Consider the following 15,673-nt stretch of genomic DNA (forward strand, 5'->3'; position numbering starts at 1 on the left):
TGCCCACAGTTAAGATGCTCCTCCTCTATCAATTGATGCAATTAAGATAGTCTTCCACGGGTATGCCACAGGTCAGTCTTCCAAGGAAATCTAGATTGTGTCAAATAGATCATCAACAAACTGTCACAATACATAGGCAGCTAGAATTTGGACCTAGGGGTAGATTTCCTAGGTGCAAATCTGTGCTCTTATGTGGTAGCTATATATCCAAATTCTATTTACGTGGTAAAGTCCCTGATAAATGGTGTGTGTGTGTGTGTATGTAGACCATAGACCACAGTCAAGTGTCATGCCCCCCCTTCCACTTTGTTTGAGACAGAGAGTCTCTTAATGTTCCCTACTCCACACAGTTGCCTGGCTGGCCTAGGAACTTCCTCTGCCTGTTATTGCCCATATTCTCAAAAGAGCATTGGACTACAGACACATTGCTACCATCCGTGTCCAGCTTTTATGTATGTTCTAAGGGTCTGAACTCAGATGATCAGGCTTGTGTGACAAGTGCGTATCCATGGAGCCAGCTCTGCAGTGCTAGGAAAAAAAGAAAACCTCTTCTTGGACTCTCCTTGGCCCCCCCAGCCCACAGTGACATTTCTCTGTCTGAATTCCTAATGCATCTAGTAGACAGAATAAGTTAGTAATTGCTAAAGACCAGCCTCTATTATACCGACTTGCTTGATTATAATTATTGCATGTTATTGTAGAGAATTTGGAATATGGAAACACCAAAGAAGAAAATAAATGCATTTTTAGATAACTGCTACTCACACATTATATGCTTTTTAACTCTTATTTTATAATACCATGCCTATATGCACAATGCATAATTATGTGAGATTTGCCTTTATCACTTAATATCATTCTAAATCATAACGGAATGTGAGCACTTTAATTGTGTAATTGGTCTATAAACAACATATTGCTTTCTCCCAATTTTCCAATGACTCTAATTTTTTTTTTCAAGACAGGGTTTCTCGGTGTAGCTTTGGAGCCTATTCAGGTGCTTGCTCTGTAGCCCAGGTTGGCCTTGAACTCACAGAGGTCCGCCTGCCTCTGTCTCTTGAGTGCTGGGATTAAAAGCATGCGCCACCACCGCCGGCTTACTATAAATATTTTTGTAGTGAAATATTTCCAAGGTTGTCATCTTAAAGAGACTTCTGATAAACATGTAAAATTACCTTTTAAATAGTTTAATCAGTTCACCCCATCTCTATAGTAGGAAGACTCCAGTGTATTTTCAACTCTTATCGACTGCTAAATTTTTATTTTTTATAAATCTTTGCTAATGCAAGGCAAGGCCCATATTTTGAATGGCAATGAATCGGAATTACCCTGTGTAATAAGATGTGGTTTTCTTTGAGTATGGTGTGGTTGACTTTTTTTTCTTTATGTTTTGTCCATGAGCCTATTGGGGGCCAGGGAGAAGAATGTGGTGGTTTAAATGAGAAATGTCCTCCACAGGTTCAGGGATTTGGATTCTTGGTTCCTAACTGGTGGTATTCTTTGGGGAGGTTATGGAAACTTTAAGATCTGGGGCCTTACTGGAGGAGGTAGATCCCTGAAGATGTGTTTTGAGAGAGTATAGTATCACCCCACTTCTGGTTCATTCTCCCTTCTTCATGGTTGAAGATGTGATCTTTCAGTTTGCCACTCCAGCTTCCTGCTGCTACGCCTCCCTTGCCATTCTCCCTTTGGAACCATAACCTGAAATAAACTCTTTCTTCCACAAGTTGTTCTGGTCATGCTATTTTATCACGGCCACGAAGAGGGAATAAGGCAGAAATCAAGCAGGATGGAGATTGGTACCAGGGGTCACCGCAGAGAACCAACCATATTGTCTCCTGCAGGCAGGAGCTGTAATTTTTTTCTTTTTCAGGGTTGGAATCTCTGACCTCACACATTTTAGGTAAGCGTTCCACCCTTGAGTTCTATCCCAGTCCCCAGCTCTGCATTTTGAAGTTAAGAAACACACAGAGAAAAAAAAATAAAAAAAAAGAAAGAAAGAATAAGTTGGTAACTGACAAAAAAAAAAAAGAAACACACAGAGAGGTTTAGTGACTTGGAAACAATGCTATGTAGGAAAAACTAAGTGAATTTGAAAACTGAAAACCAAATACTTGTTCTACCCATAAGTTTTCAAGGTTGCTAAATTTTTACTATGTCACATTGTTTAATATATTCACATAAACTGGCTTCACATAAAATAAAAGAAGTACAGCTAATGACGGTAGAACAAAATTGTTGGTGCTTTCTTTGAACTCGTCAGTTCTAAGATAAAGGGATTCAGACTAAGTTACTCTGATACCCCAACTTTGTCATTGTTTAGATCCTATTTTCCCTACATAGGACGTATCATGTGTCAGTGTTCAACAGACCATGGGGCAAGAGTGTGGGACCTGAAATGTGGCTGCCCCTCAGACAGAGGCTTTGGTATCCCTTAGAATGTTCACTGCTTTCTCTTCCCAGGTTTCTTTGTGGATGGGAACTTAGGGGTGATAGTTACAGTAGGTGGCTGTGTGACTTTCCCCTTCTTATGCTATTATATTGAGAAAGGTATGGAACTAAACATTGGAAACGGACTCAGCTTGGCTTTTTTTTTTTTTTTTTTTTTTTTTTTTTTGCCTTAGAACCGATTCTCTAAGCCAGCCCCTTGCACAGCCCTGCTCTGTAGACTCAGAAGGGTGGTGCTTGCTAGGAAGGTCTGCACAGTATGGATCAACATTTTTCTTAGTAACATCGGATTAAAAGTAAATGCAACAACTTAGCGGTTCAATCTTTCTGTGGTATTATGATGATTTGAAGCTATTAAGAAGATAGTAGTCTCAAGGCTGGAAACATGTTAAATTCATATCTCACCTTTATTACCAATAAAATTGACGAAAATTATGGAGGCGAAATATTTCCTTAGTCTTTTCAGTCTCTGATTAGAGTGGATTATTTCTATTCAGGAACCAGGAAAGACTAGTGGGGCTTTCTTTTGTAAGTGGGGCCATTGGTTAGCTCTCCGTTGTCTTCTGAAGAGTTGTCATCAAGAACAGTAGGCCTTGGTTGCATTCTGGAGAAGTGACAGGATATCCGCAGGGGTAACCCTTCTCTATCATTTAACTATACTTGCAGCCCCTGGAAAGAGGTCTTATTTTCTGAAAGAAAAAAGCAAGTGCCTGCTTAGTTTTTTATTCTTCTTCTTGATGCTGTTGCTATTTATGTATTTATAAATTAGCCAAACTACTTTTAAGCCTAATATGAAGGATAAATGCCTTCTAAATGGCAATATAAATTTGCAGGGCTTTCGGTTACACAAAAGCCGTGTTACTTCCTAAGGTAGTCTGCTGATCAATTGGGACTATAAAGGACTGTGGTTGGAATTATCAAGTGAGTGTATTGAAGCAGGTTTGACTATTTGTCAGTTTTCTTAGAGGTGGAGATGGCTCCATGTCCGAAGACTTATACCATTTAAAATAATACTTTAAACCTTTTCCTTCCTAACTACCTTTAGAAACCTCAGGTGTATTGTTTCTTAGGTAGCTGACGGTGGCTGTGCTTGCTACATACCTTCAGGTGCAGACTCTGAGGTGGATATTTATAGTTAGGATCTGTGCTCTGAATCTCTCCCTGACCTGCAGAAGGCATTTAACAACAGCCATGAAGTTCCAAGGCCTGGGTTGACTCTCCAGAAGAGTTGTTTCAGATACAGGATTATCATGCTTTCTTAGTCGTGAGTATGAACTGCCTTCAAGTAGAAGACGGCATTCTCGGGCAAAGCTTCTATTTTCAACAGAGATCAGTTTCTAGAAAAGGGCTGACAGCAGCAATGCTCCTCCCAACTGAGAGAATAAATCTTTCAGTCCCAAGGAGACAAGGCCTTGCACATCCATTTCAATGTTATTGACCCTGGACATTCAGTAAACGGGGAGGGGAGGCGAACCCCTGTGTGTTCACCAACACATTTCTCACCAGCTCGCTTGAGGTGTTTCCTGTATCTCTCAGCTACGTGTCAACACACATGTAGTACTAAGTGAGGAGTTACTTTTGGTGAAGCCATTGCAAGTACTCTCTGCAGATTGATTCTTGATTTCTCCTTTGCTATCCTCCCGGCACTGATCCTGCATCCTGCCAGCAATGTGACTTCTCCAAGCTTTGGTTCCTTCTTCTGTAAGATGGGAAAGGTAGTCCGTGCAGCTCATCAGCCTCTCATTGGGTGACTGTAAAGATGAATAGACAAAGTAGGGTGGTATCAGGCATTGAACACATGCTCAGCAGATAGCAGCCTTTCTCCCTGCTGGATGTTGATACCATTTGCTGGAGCAAACATTTCTCCAATGTCTTAGTTACTATTAGTTATTGTTCTATTGCTGTGAGAGACACCATGATCAAAGCAAGGAATCAACTCATGTGCAGTAAAAGATAAGCTCCCCACCTTCCGGAAGACCTGAGTCTAGTTTTGAAAGAACTGTACCAGGGCCTGTATTATCACAGGGAGACACAGTTAAAAATAAGAGGTTTAGAGAGGAAAGATGTTAGTAGGCAAGCTTAAAAAGATGCCATGTGGTAGACACATGTGTAGTAGACACTGCGTTGTTCAGCTTGGCCAACAGACAGATAGTTTGCTGAAATTATAATGGACTATACTCTGTTTTGGATTTTACCCTTTCTCACCCTGTCTGTCTCTATGTGTGTATGTGTAACTCTCTGTGTGGTTTGTGCATATGTGCATGTGTGCATAGATACATACATATATGTATATGCACACACTCATGCACGCATGTGTAGGGGCCAGAAGTTGATGTCTGATATCTTTCTTTATTGCTCTCCACCTTACCTTTTGAGCCAAAATCTTTCACTGGATCTGGAGTTTCCATTTTCATCAAGTCTGTTTGGTCAGTGAGCCCCTAGGGTCCACCTTTATGTAGCTCCTCAACACCAATGTTACAGGCTCAAGCCACTACGTCTAGCTCTTCCCTAGGGATCTGAAATCCATTCTCATGCTGGGCAGCAGGCACTTCATCCAGTGGATCATCTCTCAAGTCCTCCTACTTGAACTTTTAATAACAACTCATTCTTGGAACTATACGTGGGGCAGGAATGAATGTAACAATCGATCTCCTTTAGTTCAAACAGGTGGAATTAGATTTTACAGTGTCTTTAAATGTGTCCAGTTCCTTCTGATAAGTGTGCAACCATTTCCTGAGTGTGTTATCATTGTGGTAGGTGGATGGTAATTGTCTATACCTTTTCATAGTGCTGTAATGAGTTTGAACAGTTTTGCTTTCTTTAAACCTTCACTATATAGTTACCCTTATTAAATGACTTTGAAAAGATTTTCTCCAGAAAATGGGCCAAACTATAATTAATTATTTTTAATTACATTTTTTTTGGATAGCATGTTCTGCTTTCTGGTTCTCTCTACAATTGTATAAGCTATATTGAGGAGAGGAGTCACAGGGGATCTGCTAAGACACTTGTTTGAAGCCCCCAGAGGTACTGGCTCTTTGATCTCCTTGTGGAGTGCCTCTGATCTTTTATTCTGTAAGGTGTTTGTGTGTCTGCGTGATGGATGTTTCACAAACCCTGGTAAATGGGAGAAAATCTTTCCCAGTCCTTAAATGTATTGCTTTCCTTGTTCTTTCCAAAACACATTCTTCTTGGGTAAGAACATTTTAGAGACATTTGGCACTAAATCAACAGGATTGTGGCCTTTGATGGAATTTGAGGTTCTGAGAGGTGGTTTGATTGGTAGGAACCCAGCTTTGTTTCCTTCTCCTTGATTTCATCCTCCTCATCCGATAACAAAAACAACCTCTTTCTTACTCCCTGTCCTTTCATTTTTCTCTTCTGAAACGAGAGTGTCAGATTTCATTGACTTTTGTACCTTGACATCTGTTATCAGTTTTCCTTCTCACCTTGAAGGAAGAAAAAGCTCATAGGTATACAAAACAAATTAAGAAAATAGTCTGTGAGTTAAACAAGACCAAACAAGGTTTTGGAACAGAACTGGAAGGATTGCCACGATGTTGTAGAGCGTCTAATCCATGATTCAGAAAGTGTTAGTCATGTTGACAGACCACTGATTTGACTAATTATTCCATAGACTGGATGGCTGATTCAATTGCTCCAGTCACCTAGTAATTTTGATCAAATCAACGAGTAATTATGTTTTTTTTGCAGGCAATAAATATAGAATACTGATTATACTAGATGGAAGATGTTAACTGTGACAGACTCGTGTAAAATATTTAATTCTTATGGATGAAATCCTCAAAATAGACAATAGAAAAGGTTGCGTAATCTTTGAAGACAATCCCTTTATTCTTTCAATAAGCAACATATTGGTATGCAATATTCTCTGATACTAACTAAATACTCAGACTTTACATGTCTGTAGTATCATAAATACTACATAGCTTTGGAAACCTGAAGAACTAAACATGGCCAGATTTAAAAGAAAAATTCTCTTTATAGATTTCACAAAAAGAAGCTATAGGTTAGCTGGAATTTATCACCACCAATTTCCCAGCTAAATGTATTAAATATTAATACTGAAACCTAGTTGCTTTTATTTGTTTTGTTTCTGTGCTGTGATCATCCTTTCCCTTCCTTTTGAGAAATGTTTCAATGGAGCACCCTGTTTATTACTAAACTTCTAACTGGCAGTGTTTTTAATACTATATTTGTGGGAGTAAGTTTAAAATATTTTCGAAACAGAGACATGTTTACCTAATGGAAAAGTCTGTCTTTAATTTTATCTGAGCTGTCTCTTGGATCACTTGCCTGATTTAGAGTCCGTGCGTATGAAAACAGGAAATATGTGCATATGTAATGTACAAGGAACTTGGTGCAGATTCTAGTGTACAGAATTCCTGTTTGTGAAACTTCTCCAGGGTCGCTGTTGTGAAAACATGTAGTGAAGTTGCTTCATCCATTGTGTGTGTCCTTGTCTCCCTGATTTCTTCCCCTTAAAAGCAAAAAGCCAAATGAAATCTCCAGAGGTGGAGGAGGGAGAGAGGGCGGTGAGTGCTGAAGCTCAGGCCATGTTGAGTGTGTTCTTGAGGGACTGTGAGTGCCCACTAGTGTTCTTGCCTGGGTGCAGCTTCTGTCTGCCCTCTCACTGTGCTGAAAGTAATTCTTGCAGTGCAATGACATGCGCTATTTTTATACATTCTGACTCACACACCTACTGCTTTGTTGGGTTTTTAGCTATTTATCCAACTTAATGAGAAGTATGTTGGCGTATTGAAAATGCCTGGCTAAGGAATACATGGTCATAATTGTGAGCATCTTCATGCCTTGTTTTATGTGCTGTGATAAACTAATCCCCAGAGAACTTTCAGGTGTACACTCTAACAGTATAGGATCTAATCGTCAACATTTGGTAGCTCTCTAGGGCAGAGGAGAGAGTGAATCGTCACAGAGGTATAGGCTAATATGATACAAAATTATTTTTGCAAAAGAAAAAATAAATACTAGGTTTTCTTTTTTCTCATGTTCCCCTTACAATGCCTTTGTTTTATGGTGCCAGGAGTCAAACCTAGAGTCTACACGTGTTAGGCCAGAGTCCTGTGTCTGAGCTACATTCCTGGTCTCCTTTGCTTTTGAAAGTTAATTGAGTCTAAAGTGCAGATGGCTTTGTAGTGGAAATAGAAACCCTCGCCTGCTCGTACACGCAGTTCCCACCTGAAGCTCCGACTTTAGGAGAAGTAGGCACTGGTGTGAAACACTGCTTAATTTAGAATACAGACTTTGATTTTTCTTTTCTCATTCCTCCCTCCTAATAAAGACATTGCCACTCATGTATTAATTTAGTGAACTCTAATGGAAGAAATGTAGGAAACCATCTAGTCCTTGCCAGTTGCTCCAGAGGCAAGTGTGCACAAACTGAGGCAAATGTGGGAGAGATGCCACCTCTGCTTGCTTCGGGGGTCTGTCTCCTCATGAGGCCAGCCTCTTTGCTGGTCTGCTTGGCAGGTGGCAGTGGCAGCCAGCCAGCCAGCCAGCCAGCCAGCCAGCCAGCCTTACTGTGATAGAGGGATTTCTTAATATAAGTCATTTTAGCTTTTGCTCTTACTTCTCGCAATAGCAGAAGTAGGAAGCCTCAGTTCTGGACTGTGAAGCAGAAATTGGAGCCTCTATTACTGTTTTCAGCAAATCACACAAGGGCTTGTCTGTCGTCAGGTCTCTGAGAGGTCAGCCACTGAAGGCTGGTCCTCCTCTGCGTGCTGAGCCAGATGTTCATGCAGGCACGAGGCACACAGGTCTCTGTGCTCCACTCCAGCATAACCTGAAGGGGTAACCACCTCTCTTTCAACTCAGTTCTGCCTTTAGAATTCCCAAAGTGCTGCTTGGCAAAAGGAGACAACCCTCAAAGCATCCAGCGCTGTTCTTAATTACTGAATGTTTCGAAAAGAGAATGTTTAAGAAACAGTGAAGTCCTGGAGAGATGGCTCAGTGGGTCCTCTTACAGAGGATCCCGGCTTGGTTCTCAGCTTACGTGGTGGCTCACAACTCCGTGCCCTCTCTTAGCCTCTGTGGGCACCAGGCATTCAAGTGAAACACAGACACTTATGCAGGCAAAGCCACCCATACACATTAAAGAAAAGAAAAGAGAAACTTATTTATAGGTGATGTGGGATGTCCTTCTGTATATGTGTTGCTTTTATTGGCTAATGAATAATGCTGTTCCAGCCAATGACTTAGCAGAACAAAGCCAGGTGGGAAATCCAACAGAGAGATATAAAGAGAGTAGGCAGAGTCAGGGAGGTGCCATGTAACTGCTGAAGGAGGAAGACACCATGTAGCTGCCAAGGAAGAAAGACACTCAGGACTTTACCCGGTAAGTCATAGCCTTGTAGTGATATACAGATTAATAGAAATGAGTTAATTTAAGATATAAGACCTAGCGAGAAATACGTGTGAGCCATTGGCCAAACAGTGTTGTAATTAATATAATTCCTGTGTGATTATTCGGGTCTGGGCAGCTGGGAAATGAAAAAGCAGTCTCCGTTTACATATAGGTAATGATTTTGATTTTTCAGACCAGATTTTAGTCTTTGTAACAAAAAGCCAGATTTTATAGAAGTTTTACAAGATCCCTTAAGAAAGTCTGAAGTAGAAGGGTGGGGGATTTAAGCCACTGTCGTGTGGCTGTGGGGAGCTGTCGTGCAGGAGTCTTGTCTGTGTTGGGGGAATCTTTGTAGTGGGCTATATTTATATCCACTCACTCCCGTTTCCCTTTTCTTCTCCATTCCTTTTTATTTAAAACAAATTGAGGACAGTACCTCACTATGTAGCCCAAGCTGCTCTGGAACTCATGATCCTCTTGCCTCTGCTTTCTTAGTGCTGGGATTATAGGCGTGCCTCACCACACACAGGTTTATTGTAATTGCTCTTAAAAAGAGGTCCTTGAGAAAATTTAGCAAGAGTCTCTGGCAGTCATCTGGGGAGCTCTGGTACTGTATTTGGAGATCCACTGATCTGTTTGACAGAAAGCTTGACAAAACATTAACTTCATGATTCCTGGAGCTGTGGATGCCCCAGATTGAAAATAAGCTGCATACAATTAATTCTGCTGGTAATATTGCACTGCAATATTTAAATAGCCTTTAAAACCAGTGCTCTGTAACAATGAGATCGCCACTCTTCTGAAGCCCTTGCCCTTTTCCAACATGTGAGTTTCATCCATATTTATTTCCCTGGACTTTGACTGCCCCACGGCTACAGATGCACAGCTGGCTCTTTCTCTCTTAGCATGTCCACACCCACAAATTCGGCCAACATCAGACGGAAAATATTCAAGAATAAAAATGTCGCTTCTGCGTTGAACACGTGCAGGTTTTTGTCCTTGTCTTTGTTCCCTTGACAATACAGTATAACAACTATTCACATAGCGTTTACATTTTAAGTACTCTAGAAGTGATCTTCTGTACGGCAGGAGGATGTGACTTGAACATCTACTGCAGATTTTGGTATTTCAGAGGTCCTGGAACCAATCCCCTGAGCATGCTGAGGGACAACAGAAGCTGGTTTTCCTTTGTAGGTGTTTGTCAGCAAGCATATTATATTAAGCTGCTCATTCTCCAGCAGACGGTTGTCCTTGTTGCAGGTATTTGGTTTTCTCCAAGGACTCAGAAGAGACTGAAGGATGTTGTTGTTGCTGTATTTCAGTTGGACTCGGGAAATTTTTCTTTCGCTTAGGATGTTTTTTTTTTTTTTTGTGCTAATTTTGTTTGAGTGATAAATTAGGAATGTTGGATGGTGGCATGGCTCGATGGGTAAGATTGTGAGCTCACTTGCAGGTGGAAGGAGAGAACCATCTCTATGTAGCTGTCCTCTGACCATCATACGTGTGCCATGGCACACGCCCCTCTAACTGGATATGAGTGCGTACACACACACACTGATTAATTAAATGCCATCTGCCGAGTGGAAGTTCTTTTTCTCACTGTTGTGATAGAATGCCAGAGAGAAACAACTTGAGGGGAAAGGGTTTATTCTAGCACTTTATTCAGGGGATGCAGCCATCATGTCAGGGAGGGATGGCAGCAAGTGGCTTGTGACTGGGGGGGGGGGGGCAGAAGCAGGAGCACTGGTTACATTGCAACAGCAGTTGGATGGAGGTAGAGAATGGTTGGAACATGAAATCTGTGTCCCACTTCCAGTGACCCTCTTCTTCCGTCTCAGCCTCACCTCTTAAGGTTCTACAACTTCCCCAAACAGTGCCCCCCCTTGCAGAGGACCCAACGGTTCAAACCCACGAGTCTGTCAAAGACATTTCACGTTCAACCACAACAGTTTGCCACTGATCTCCCTAGGCCTATGACAATATACTTAGTGTCTTAAATAGCCTTAAAAGTCCCAAACCAAATTTCAGGTATGAATTTACATATTCATTTTGGTTTTTTTCTTCTTTGATTCTGCTTATCATTCAGTTGTAGGGAACTTCAATTTGACCTAGTTGGGAGGAAGCCCATTCTTGAGAAATTAATGTTTAAAACTTGGTGGGATTATTCCTTGGTATATTAACAGTGCTCTGCAATCTCATTAACTGATTTGAAGCTAGAATTTATCACAGCTTGAAGCCATTTGGAATGTGTTCATTGCAAGAATTTTTCTGTGCATATTCTCTGTGTTAACCGTGACCTGCAAGTTGGCCAAATAAAACAGGTTACTTCTTTACTGAAGTCATGGACACTGAGTAACGGATGGGGCAGAGTCAGACTCTGCAAGTTGAGGGAAGTACAGGGGAAGCAGGGGCTTATTTCTCTCAGTCTATCATTACCATACAATACTATGAGAGAGACAGGGAATGGGGGTGGGGGAGACGGTGGGCTGGGCCAGAGGATTAGAGCATGGGGAGGGTTTCAGTTCAATCAGGTTTTGTTAGGCTCTAAGAAGAGATTGTTTGAGGTAGTTGGGCCCCGAATGACCCCCCTCTGCTATTAGTTATAATTGAGGGCAACCAATCCACCTCTCTTCAGGTGTTCTCAATATTTGAAGAGTCATCACCCTGAGATGGAATTTTATGTGGTAAGCACATTTACAGTAATGGACTTTTTATGTATTTCGTAGCAGCCAATTTAGGGCAATCCAAATGTGCATTCTAAGACAATCAGATTTTATGGTGACAGTTGCTCAGAAAAAGGCAACGACAAAGATTACCAATCGCAGAGTCACCTTTGAGTGGTTGAGTTTTTAGGCTAGGAAATGAACTTGACTAATAAAAACAATACAGATACAAACCCACTCACAACGAGATGGTTATGAAGATAGTCGTCCCAGGGCATTTATATTTCTTTGGTGGCTATCTGATTCTAACAGTTGTGATAAAGTACACAAGACTTCCAGTACTTGTGCTGGAAGAGACGTAAGATGGATCCCTAACCACTTACCTAAGAGACTTTTAAATGAAAAATTCCTTCCTTTGCTCCTCATGGTCTCACAGCTCCCAGAAGCAAAACTCCTCTCAGAGCCCTGCGTCCTGTCTGCCACCTCCAGGGCCAAGTTCTGAAGTCAAGACATAATGCTTGAGTCCCCAGGCTTAGAAAACAGCTCTGAACTCTTAGCTCTTATCCTTCCTGAGAATCAACAGGACTCTCAGGAGGAGCCTGCACTCCTCTCCCAGTTCCAGGTACCGCTCTGCCCTGATAATCCAACACGGGAGGATGCAGCTTTGCGTGTCCGTCCTCTCTGGGTCTCCACCTTCCCTGACCTCACCTTTCTTCTGCTGCTTTTGGTTCACTGAAATCCTTTGTCTTATATTTCCAATTTCCCATGTTCATTGGATCCTTCTAAGTAGGCTTGCAAATACGGGTAAGTTTCTCTTTAATAAAAACTTACTTTGGTTCTGTTCTCCTTAAGGGTAATCATTTCTTTGCTTCACCTTAACTTTTTTTTTTTTTGATAGCTCATTGTGAGAGAACCACAAGCCTCATGGTAATACATGGATTAGTGTAAATGGGTTAATTCAAGACGTAAGAGTTAGCTAGAAATATGCATGAGCTAATTGGCCAAGCAGTCTTGCAATTAGTATGGTTTCAGTGTGATTATTTCAGGTTTGGGAGGCCAGGAAATGAACAGGCAGCTTCATCTACAGCTGTTCTGGAATTCACTCTGTAGATGAGGCTGGCCTTGAACTCACAGAGATCTCTTTGCCTCTGCTTCCTGAGTGCCGGGATTAAAGATGTGGGCCATCACTGTCAGGCTTTAATTCTCTAGTAATGGACAAGAGATGGGGAATAGAAGCATCTGGCTTCTTGACTTCTGGGTGTGTTCCATAGTCTGTGGATCTTCTGGCATAGATTTCCCTGTTTTGTCTCCAACTTAGCTTTTCTGACTTACTTCATTTCTTCCTTCTCTCAGGTTTTCTTTATGTTGTTTCTGATTCATGATACAGGCGCCTGTCTTAAAAAGTGTGATTGGAAAAGCAGAAACCAAAAGAGAGGCATTTTTCCCATAGAAGATAGATTCCTTGAAGGAGTGGAACCAGAGACTGTATTGTAGCCAGAAAGAAGAGTATAACTTCTTAGAAAGTGCTCTGAGCTTGGAAACTAGCGACATAATGTTTTGTTTCTATCAAAACTGACTTGTAAGTTCAGAGCGTTGGTGAAGGCGTTTTTCGTCTAAACTGCATTCTTCCCTCTTAAGAAGTTCTCTTTCAGAACCAAATTAAGGCTTCTTAGAAAACAGCTTTCTTCCCTCCCCCCTTTTTCTTTATTTGGAGGCAGTTCTCCTTCTTAGGTTTGAAGAAGAGTTTTTAAATCCTGGAATTGGAAAGCATCTTAAGTGTTACAGTTTTTCAATCTCTGGGATAAAGTAGATGCTTTGATTTTCTTCATTATCACTATCTCCTCTGCATAAAAGCATCGGCAGTTTCTTGGACATACAATGGCTCAGAACAATGAGGAAGCTGACTCACAATCTGGTTTTATTGCTCAGCACAAAGCTGCAAACTTAAATGTTGATAAGCGTTAGCCAAGATCGAGGCAAATAAGGAGACCAAGAGTTGGGGTCATAGGGAATATCAGAGCCGTGGAAACAGGTGAATCCATGCTCTACAAATATGGGCTTGCCACCCCCATCAAACATCAGCTGTATCCAGTAAAGTACAGCTACGTGTGGCAAACAGCCATTTGTGTTACCAGGAAGTACAGGTTGGGTAACTCATACATTTACAGTAAATGTGGCTATTTCCTCAAGCATGTGAAAGTGTAGTCCTTACAGGGCTTCCTGCCTAGAAACCTCAGTACTTACTCTTCCATTTGTCTTTAGAAGCATACTCAGAATTATTTATTCTCACAATTTTCCATCTTATGACTAACCCTTCCTGAAAATCTTTTCATTTGGATTGTCCTCCCAACTACAGAAGTACTTGTTTTTGAATGTTTCAGATTTTCTGGAGTTTAATTCTACACCAACAAAGAACTTTACCCATAAATCCAACTTGAATCAGCATGGGCTCTGTCCTCACATTCCCCAGCCCTGCCCCCAAGACAGGGTTTCTCTGTGTAACAGCCACGGCTAGCTTGGAACTTGCTTTGTAGACCAGGCTGCCCTTGAAGTCATGGAGATCCGCCTGCCTCTGCCTCCTGGGTGCTGGGATTGAAAGTGTGTGCCACTATCTCCTGTTTGTCCTAACATTTTGTGGTTGGTGGAAAAGATCAATTGATCATTGTTCCCTTTGTGACATTCTTTTTTCTAAGATTTATTTATTTATTATATATAGTGTTATGTCTGCATATATGCCTACTCACCAGAAGAGGGCACCAGACCTCATTACAGATGGTTGTGAGTTACCATGTGGTTGCTGGGAACTCAGGACCTCTGGAAGAGCAGCCAGAAGCCAGTGCTCTTAACCTCTGAGCCATCTCTCCAGCCCGACATTCTTTATATAAGTAAAAAATAGCCAGTGCCCCAAACCTGTACAAGTCTGCAGTTATTTTTCTATCATCTATCCATATCTATCTCTTCACCTACCTATCATCTGTCTAACCTATATCTATCTTATCTATCTAATCTATTATTCATCTATCTAATCTATTTTATCGGTCTAATCTATCATCTATCTATGTATCTATCTAATCTATCATTTATCAATCTATCTAATCTATCATTTATTTATCAATCTATCTAATCTATCATCTATTATCTACTATCTATCTATCTATCTATCTATCTATCTATCTAATCTATGTGTATGCACACACACTCACACATATGCATGCCGTGGCCCGTGTGAAGAGGTCAGAGGATCCTTACAGGATTGTTTATCTCCCTCAACTAATTGGGTTCTGAGTATTGAACTCAGGTTGTCTGGATTGCAGCAAGTGCCTTTCCTGATGACCTATCACACCATGCAGGTCCACGTCTGCAGACTCTTATCATGGGCTGTTTCCCGGTGCTCTGATAATTGTAATTGCTTTCTTCTGAACTCTCTCCAATCTGTACACTAAAAGAAATAATATTCTGAACTCTACCCAGTCCTTTTCTGGGCTGATTGAGCTGGTTAGATAATACTACCATCTTATTGCTTTTTTCAGAGATTCCACATATTCAAGGTACAGTCTGTGACCTTAATATTTTTTTCCAGCAATGGTAGTGTTGTAGCTAGGATTTCTTCATATCTTATCCACACAATTCATTTTGCATTTCTAAGTTTGCCACTCTTTACTCGCAGCTAATAAGACTCTATCTTGGTTTCGGTGGGCTGTTCCTAACTGGCTTGTCAAGTTACTTGGAACATTATTGTATTTCAGAAAAACTAGAAAACTTCACCTATTTTATAGCCACAAGATGATTGATTTAGAACCTTCCTTCCTTCCTTCCTTCCTTCCTTCCTTCCCTCCCTCCCTCTTTTTGTGATGTAGTGTATCATGTAGCTGAATATTTTCAATTTCACTGTAAAGTTATTGAAAAACAATAAAACAGCAAACCTCAACTGTTTTGAGCCAAGACGTCTGGATGATGGTACGTGTGCTCATGCATGTGATGTACATTCATGTTCATGTGTGTGGTGCACATGTGTGCTGACACATGTGCCGATGTGTGCTGGTGCACGTGGAAGTGAGAGGTTGATGCCAGGTGTCTTCCTTGATTTGATCCCTGTCCACTTTGTTGACTGAGTTGGGGGCCTGCAACTGAAGCCAGAAATCACTATTTGTCTCATCCATCTCGCCAGCTTGCACGG

The 15,673-nt window shown here is 41.2% G+C and overlaps 1 protein-coding gene across 3 annotated transcripts in view; it reads left to right on the forward strand.

Annotated features, from left to right (window-relative positions):
- Positions 1-15,673, forward strand: part of Fhip1a (FHF complex subunit HOOK interacting protein 1A) — a 209,443-nt gene that overhangs the window by 107,955 nt on the left and 85,815 nt on the right. The window lies entirely within an intron of this gene.

The sequence above is a fragment of the Microtus oregoni genome, unplaced genomic scaffold, assembly GCF_018167655.1.
Source record: "Microtus oregoni isolate MIOR12 unplaced genomic scaffold, Mior012 000010F_ref0000083, whole genome shotgun sequence".
Taxonomy (NCBI): domain Eukaryota; kingdom Metazoa; phylum Chordata; class Mammalia; order Rodentia; family Cricetidae; genus Microtus; species Microtus oregoni.